The following is a 7,574-nucleotide window of genomic DNA, read 5'->3' as shown; positions in this document are numbered from 1 at the left end:
AGAGGACGGCAAGGGGGAGCGCTCCAGCAGATCAGGAAATCTCGATAAATGCGGTTAGAGGATGGTGGGTGGGAGCCCCACAGTTGTTTAAGGCATCCCAAGAAATCCAGCAAAAGGACGGCGAGGGGGAACGCTCTGGCAGATCAGGACGTCTCAATAAATGCGGTAAGAGGATGGCGGGTGGGAGCCCCCCAGTGGTTCAAAATGTCCCAAGATATCCAGGAAGAGAATTGTGAGGGGGAGCGCTCCGGCAGGTCAAGCGATGTCAACAAATCCAGCAAGACAATGGTGGAGAACGCTCCGGTGAGTCACAAGACTCCACCAAAAAAGGCAAGAGAATGGTTAGAGGATGGTAACAGGCAGCTTTGAGAGCACTCTGGTGGATCAAGAAGCACCCAGGAAAAGGGGAAGAGGATGGTGGGGGGAAACGGCCTGGTTGATCACAAGACTCCCCCAAAAACCACAAGAGGGTGGCAGGGGGAACGCCCTAAGGGGTCAAGAGGTTCCAAGAAATCCAGCAGGAGGACGGCGAGGGGGAGCGCTCCAGCAGGCTGAGATTGTACTAAAGAAAGGCAAAAGGACAGCAGGAGGAGAAACCCAGTGGGTCAAGAGGTCCCAAGAAATCCAGTAAGAGGACAACAGGGAGGAGTGCTCTGGCAGGCCAAAATCTCAGTGAAGAAAGGCAAGAGGACAGCAGGGGGGAGTGCTCCAGTTCTTCAAGTGACTTCCCAGGTAGAAGGCAGAAGGACGGTGGGGTAGCGCTGGGACAGGTCGAGAATTCTCAATCTGGCAATAGGACAGCAGGGAGGAGCATCCAGCGGGACAGGAGCGCCCTGAAAATAGGCAAGACAAGGGTGAGTGAGAGCACTCCGAGATGTCAAGAAGTGTCAAAAAATCTGGTAAAGGATGGCAGGGGGGAGTGCTGTGGATATTCAAGAGACTCCCCAGTAAAAGGCAAGAGGACGGCGCGGGGAAGTGCTCCAGCACGTCAAGATCGCACTGAAGAAAGGCAAGGTCACAGTGGGGGGGAGCATTCCCGTTGTTCCACTGGTTCAAAAGGTCCCAAGAAATCCAACAAGAGAACTGCGAGGGGGAGCGCTCTGGCAAGTCAAGCGGTGTCAATAACCCCAGCAAGGCAACGGCGGAGAGCGCTCTGGTGAGTCACGAGACTCCCCTACAAAGGACGAGAGGATGGTGGAGGGGAGCCCACCAGTGGTTCAAGCAGCACCCAGGAAAAGGGGAGGAGGCTGGCGAGGGGCAGGCCTCTGGCGGGCCAAGATCACTGAGGGAAGGTGCGGGGGAGCTTGCTGGTGGCTCAAGAGACCTCTAGAAAAAGGTAAGAGGGCGGCGGGGGGTGGGAGGGCGCCTCAGCTGGTGAAGAGGAACCCCGAAAACAAGGCAAGAGAATGTTGGTGGGGGGAGCGCTCTGGCGGTTCCAGAGGCTCCCCGAGATCCACTCAGACGGCAGCGGGTAACGTGGCAGCTCAGCGTCAATCAAAGAAGAACAGGAAGGCGGTTGACCTGCAATTCCAGAGCGAGGAGGAAGACTGGCAACCTGAACGAGGAGCAGCATGGCCTCTGAAATCCTCCTTTAATCTGGGCTCAGGTAAGCTGGAAGCAGGGGACATAGGCTGGGGTTTGGGAGGTGGGCAGGTGAGAAATGATCCGCATTTTTGATCTGCTGAGTGACTGAAGCGCCTGGGAGTTCATTTGGAGTCGTTGCCTTACTTGATTTTACACTGACTTTTGCATTATATTTTAATGACGTAGAATTTTCCGTTTTGACATCGAAACCTAAACTTCTTTGGAAATTCATCCTCTGTCCCTTCAGTCTCAGCTCGTGGCACTTCCACTGTCTCGTGGCCCGCGTTTCAATGTACATTAGATCGCTTCCTGGGCCTTGGATTTTAAGTAATGGTCCGTCACAAGTTTGTTTTTCTTGTCCTTAACAGGCAGCTTTGAGAGCTCTCTAAGGAAAAGTGATATCTTTTTACCTTGTTACTGCTCTTTCCATGTTACGAGCAGCCACCCTCTTTATGATCAGTCTCATGCTTTTCTTCCTTTCTTGCCCAGGTTCAGAATACCAGGAATTCCAAGCTTCAAGTTTCCTGTGGAACATTGCGGGAGACCTTGATAACGTGGCAATGAGGGAGGTGATGAAGAGAAACAATACCTGTTCCTTTCCCATTTCAAGACGTTATTTTTTACCTTCCTGGTAGCTGTGAGATGATTTGCAATCTTGCGCTAGCATCTGCCTGAAAGAGAACACGGACCCTTTGGGTGCCTCCTCAAGAAATACTTGCTCTATGGTTCTGGCGATGTCCAGGCTTCAAGGGTGGGGCATAGGGGAGTGTAAATCTTAGGGGGCCTCCCGGGATGTCTGCAGGTTTGGGTGACCCGTGGCTGGGACGGGGACGCCGAGGTTGTCAATCTTGCCCTGAATCTCTCGCTCCCTCTCTTGCAGCACCCGAGACCGAATGGAGGAGCAAGTGTACGGGAAGTTCCTGCGCCACGCCACAGATCACATTTATCGCTCTCGCCCTGGGAGACCCGGAGAACCAAACCGTTCCCATCGTGCCTTGAAGCAGCCTCTGCTCACGCGCTTCTCCCAGGGAGAAGGCAGAATGGCAGTAGCTCGCCACGTTATACCACAGGGTGCACACTCTGCAGCTTTCAAGCCCAGCTCTGCGTTAGCTCACCCCTGCAATTTTGCACCGCCCACGCAAATTTGAGTTGTCGCTGGTTGTTGCAGCGTTTGGCTTTGGTGAGGACAGCGTGTGTTTGTCAGCAGTTGGTGTAGGGTGGAATCTTGAGGAGAAAGTGATATTTCCGTGCCAGAACTGGTTGGTGTTTGCATGGTATTGTGGTAGTTGTTCCCGCAGGTGATCAGTGCTGGAGTGTTATTGCAGGATGAGGGGATTTTGAAGGCTTGTCTGTGAGATGCACTAGAGGCAGCAGTTGCAAACGAAAGGCTGAGGTGTGGAGAGTTTGTCGGTGGGTTTTGGACAGTTGTCAGTTGAAGAGTTGGTTGTTTGCAGGTGAGGTGTAGAGCAGAGGGTGAAGCTGACTTTGCCTGGGCGGCGCAACTGGATGGGTGTGCAGAGCTGAGGAGAGCGGGCTTCTGCGGGTGACCCTAAAGCTGGAGAACCAGCCAGCGGCAGCTCCAGACAGTCCCGCTGCCGAGCTTGGCTGTGTAGGGCCAGTGCCCTGGGGCACAGGGAGTGTGACCCTCCGCAAGCACCAAACAGCAGGTGAGGACTGTGGGGATTTGTACTGAGCTATGATATCTCTAAGGCATGTGCGAGGGGCTGGGGCCAAGGCAAGGTGGGCTCGTTGTGGGGTGTGGGGAGGTGTCAGCCCCCGGACTCAGCCCCTGTCTGATTGTAGTGCCCTTGGGCTGGTGTAGCTCAGTCCTCTGTGTGTTTCTCTTCAGGTGGAGCAGCCTGCAAAGGAAAAGCAAGGAAGGAGAGGAAGGTGGTGAACCTATGAGGAAGAGTGTAGCGAATCTGGCGTGGACTCACGGTAAGGTGCCATGAGAGACATTTATTACAAACTCAGGTTTGCATTTATACTCGCTATGATGCTTGCTCAAGCATTTGCTCTTTAGCTAAGTTAGACATTACATGAGCGATGTAACTGCCATATACGCATTTTTTTCTATAGTAAGCTGTCCCTCTGTCCCTGATGTATCAGTCCTGTATCCTGTATCTTAGTAGTCATAATTTTTCCCCAAGTAGATGAATATTTGCAAGCAGCTTTATCTCCAGTCGTTACCTGTTCATATAATTCTCATTCATCTTTGTGCCATGTCTCCAACTGAAATGTACCAGTTGTAGGAAAGTCTAGCACATGATTAGCAATCCATTCTAATAAACTCACCAATCAGACCCCTGATACATCCTGATTTTGCGTTTGTAGCGCATGTTGAAGGACATCCAGGGTTTGTCTTTGCTTAAGGGATAACTTCCCTCCCATGGTTCCCAATCGCTCACCTTTCGTTGGTGGTGGGCGCGCACTGTCCTGGTTCCCGGTCCTGTTTCCTGGTTCGATTGGGCTTCGCTACCAGAGCGGCTACTGCCTTTATAGGCACGCTGAAAGTCCCTGTTCCAGGGCGCCATTTGTAGCGAATGCGGTACGGACTCTCTTTTAAGGTGCAATGAGAGATGTTTATTACAAATTCAGGCTTGCGTTTATACTCGCTATGATGCTTGCTCAAGCATTTGTTGATTAGCTAAGTTAGTCATTACATAAGTGATGTGTTTTGTGTTCCCACCAAAGTCACTGCCATAAACACCTTTTTTGTCTATCACAAGCTGTCCCTCTGTCCTTGATGCATCAATCCTGTATCAACTCCTCTTTCCTTGATGTATCACATAGCATACAGTCCTTTGTTCTTGTATTTTTCCACTAATGCTTGTTCTCATGCTGTTGACTCTTGCAGTTTCTCATGTGCCCGGTCTTCCGTGTACTGACACAGAAGAGCGATCACGAAAGAGGATTGGAGCGCACCTGTGAGTCAAGCAGAGTCAAGAAAGAAGATGACAGTGGTGGACCTGTGAGTGAGGAGGGGACAAAAGAGGAGAAAGGTGATGGAGCTACGAGTCAAGAGTGAGGAGGAAGATGGGCAGCCTGAGCCAGCGAGAAGGAGAATGTATCCTTAAGCACAGGGAACGATCTGTGATTAGTGCGTCCCCCTCCCACCCCTAGAAACCATGCTCGGGGGTAAAGTGGTAAAATGGGAGCAGGGGCTGTTGGCTGTGTTTTGGGAGGTGGGGGTGGTGAGCAGGGGCTGGGCTCTTGGACTTGGGAGCAGTTAAGGGAGCAGGGTGGTCATCCCTTGGGAGGTGTCTGTCTGCCAGCAGGTAAAGGAGGGGGAAGAGGATCCTGCCGGGGTGAGGGCCTGGCCAGCTCTCCACTCCCAGGGCTCTTGATGCTGGTGTGGTGTGTTGCTGTAAGTGCCAGGGGTGACTGGCAAAGAAAGTCTTTGTGGGGTGCATGCTGGGAAACTGTGCTGCTACGGAGGGGCTGGGTTGGTGGGAAGGCCTGTGCGGGGGGCCGGGGCCAAGGCAAGGTGGCCTTGTGGTGGGGTGTGGGGATGCGTCAGCGACCGGACTCGCCCCCTCGTGTGACTGTACGGGCCTGGGGTGGGTATATTTTTGTTTTCTGTGCATCTCTGTTCGGGTGGAGCAGCTCGCAAAGGCGAAAGCAAGAAAGAAGAGGAAGGTGGTGAACCTACGAGGAAGAGCGATCAAGAAAGAGGATTGGAGTGCATCTGCAAGTCAACAGGGATCAAGAAAGAAGATGACGGTGGTAGACCTGCGAGTCAGGAGGGATCAAGAAAGAAGAGGAGGAAGGTGATGGAGCTGCGAGTCAGGAGTGAGGAGGAAGAAAATGTCCCCCTTGGGACAGGGACCTCCCTGTAATCAGGACTGCGCCCTCCCACCCCTGGAAACTGCTCAGGGGCCCAGACATCCATGGGAAGGTTGTGTCCGACAACACGAGCCAGATCTTCAGCACTGGCTGCTGTTCAGCTGGGACCAGGGGCTGCTGGTGGGGTTTAGGGAGGCGGGGTGGGTGAGTAGAGGCTGGGCTTTTGTACTCATGAGTGGTTGAGAGAGAGGGCTGGACACCTCTTGGGAGGTGTCTTGTCTGTCTGCCATCAGCTAAAGGAGGGGGAAGAGGATCCTGCCGGGGTGAGGGCCTGGCCAGCTCTCCACTCCCAGGGCTCTTGATGCTGATGTGGTGTGTTGCTGTAAGTGCCAGGGGTGACTGGCAAAGAAAGTCTTTGTGGGGTGCATGCTGGGAAACTGTGCTGCTCCGGAGGGGCTGGGTTGGTGGGAAGGCCTGTGCGGGGGGCCGGGGCCAAGGCAAGGTGGGCTTGCTGTGGGATGTGGGGATGCGTCAGCGAGCGGACTCACCCCCTATGTGACTGTACGGGCTTGGGGTGGGTGTATTTCTGTCTTCAGGGCATTTCGGTTTGGGTGGAGCAGCTCACAAAGGCGAAAGCAAGAAAGGAAAGTAAGGTTGTGAACTTACGAGAAAGAGTGATCAAGAAAGAGGATTTGAGTTCATCCGGGAGTCGAGGGATCAAGAAAGAAGAGGAGGAAGGTGATGGACGTGCATATTGAAAATGAGAGGGAAGATGGGCAACCTGAAGCATGGAGCAAGGGAATGTCTCCTAGAACAAAGGGACCTTTCTGTAATCAGAGATCCCCCCTCCTACCCTACAAACTGAACAAAGAGGACTGCGAGAGGGAGCGCTCTGACAGGACAAGAGGTATCAGTAAATCTGGCAAGAGGACAGTGGGGGAAGCGCTCTGGCGGATCAACAAGTCTCAATATATGTGGCAAGAGGATGATGGGGGAGAGTTCACCAGTGGTTCAAAAGTCACCCAGAAAAAGGGGAAGAGGATGTCAAGGGGGGAGCGCTCTGGTCGATCACAAGACTCTCCTAAAAAACACAACAGGATGGTGGTGGCGGGGAATGTCCTATATGGGACAAGGGGTCCCGAGAAATCCAGCAAGAGGATGGTGGGGGGGAGCACTCCAGCAGACCAAGAATGTACTAAGGAAAGGCAAAAGGACGGCAGGAGGAGAGACCCAGTGGGTCAAGAGGTACCGAGAAATCCAGCAAGAGGACGACAGGGAGGAGCTCTTTAGCAGGCCAAAATCCCACTGAGAAAAGGCAAGAGGACAGCGGGGGAGAGCGCTCCAGTTCTTCAAGTGACTTCCCAGGCAGAAGGCAGGAGCATGGCGGGGCAGGACTGCGGCAGGTCAAGAATTCTCAGTCTGGCAATAGGATGGCGGGGAGGAGCGTTCCAGCGGGAGAAGAGCGCCCTTACTAGAGTCAAGACGAGGGTGAGGGAGAGCACTCGGACGTGTCAAGAAGACTCCCCCAAAAAGTGCAAGACGAAGGCCGGTGGGGAGAGCAATCCAGCAGATCAGGAAGTCTCAATAAATGCGGTAAGAAGGTGGCAGGTGGGAGCTCCCCAGTGGTTCAAGAGGTCCCAAGATATCCAGCAAGAGAACTGTGAGGGAGAGCGCTCCAACAGGTCAAGCGGTGTCAAGTAATCCAGCAAGACAATGGTGGAAAACGCTCCGGTGAGTCACAAGATTCCCCCAAAAAAAGGCAAGAGAATGGTGCAGGGGAGCACTCTGGTGGATCAAGAAGCACCCAGGAAAAGGGGAAGAAGATGGTGGGGGGGAGCACTCTGGTTGGTCACAAGACTCCCCCAGAAAACACAAGAGGGTGGCAGGGGGAACGCTCTAATGTGTCAAGAGGACCCAAGAAATCCAGCAAGAGGACGGCGAGGGGGATCGCTCCAGCAGATCAGGAAGTCTCGATAAATGCGGTAAGAGCATGGTGGGTGGGAGGCCCCCAGTGGTTCAAGAGGTCCCAAGAAATCCAGCAAGAGGGCGGCGAGGGGGAGCGCTCTGGCAGATCAGGACGTCTCAATAAATGCGGTAAAAGGATGGTGGGTGGGAGCCCCCCAGTGATTCACAAGGTTCCAGGAAATCCAGCAAGAGGACGGCGTGGGGGAGCGCTGTGGCAGATGAAGAACCCTCAGTACATC

The sequence above is a fragment of the Patagioenas fasciata genome, chromosome 6 (assembly GCF_037038585.1).
Source record: "Patagioenas fasciata isolate bPatFas1 chromosome 6, bPatFas1.hap1, whole genome shotgun sequence".
Lineage (NCBI taxonomy): Eukaryota > Metazoa > Chordata > Aves > Columbiformes > Columbidae > Patagioenas > Patagioenas fasciata.
This window is presented reverse-complemented; position numbering follows the sequence as displayed.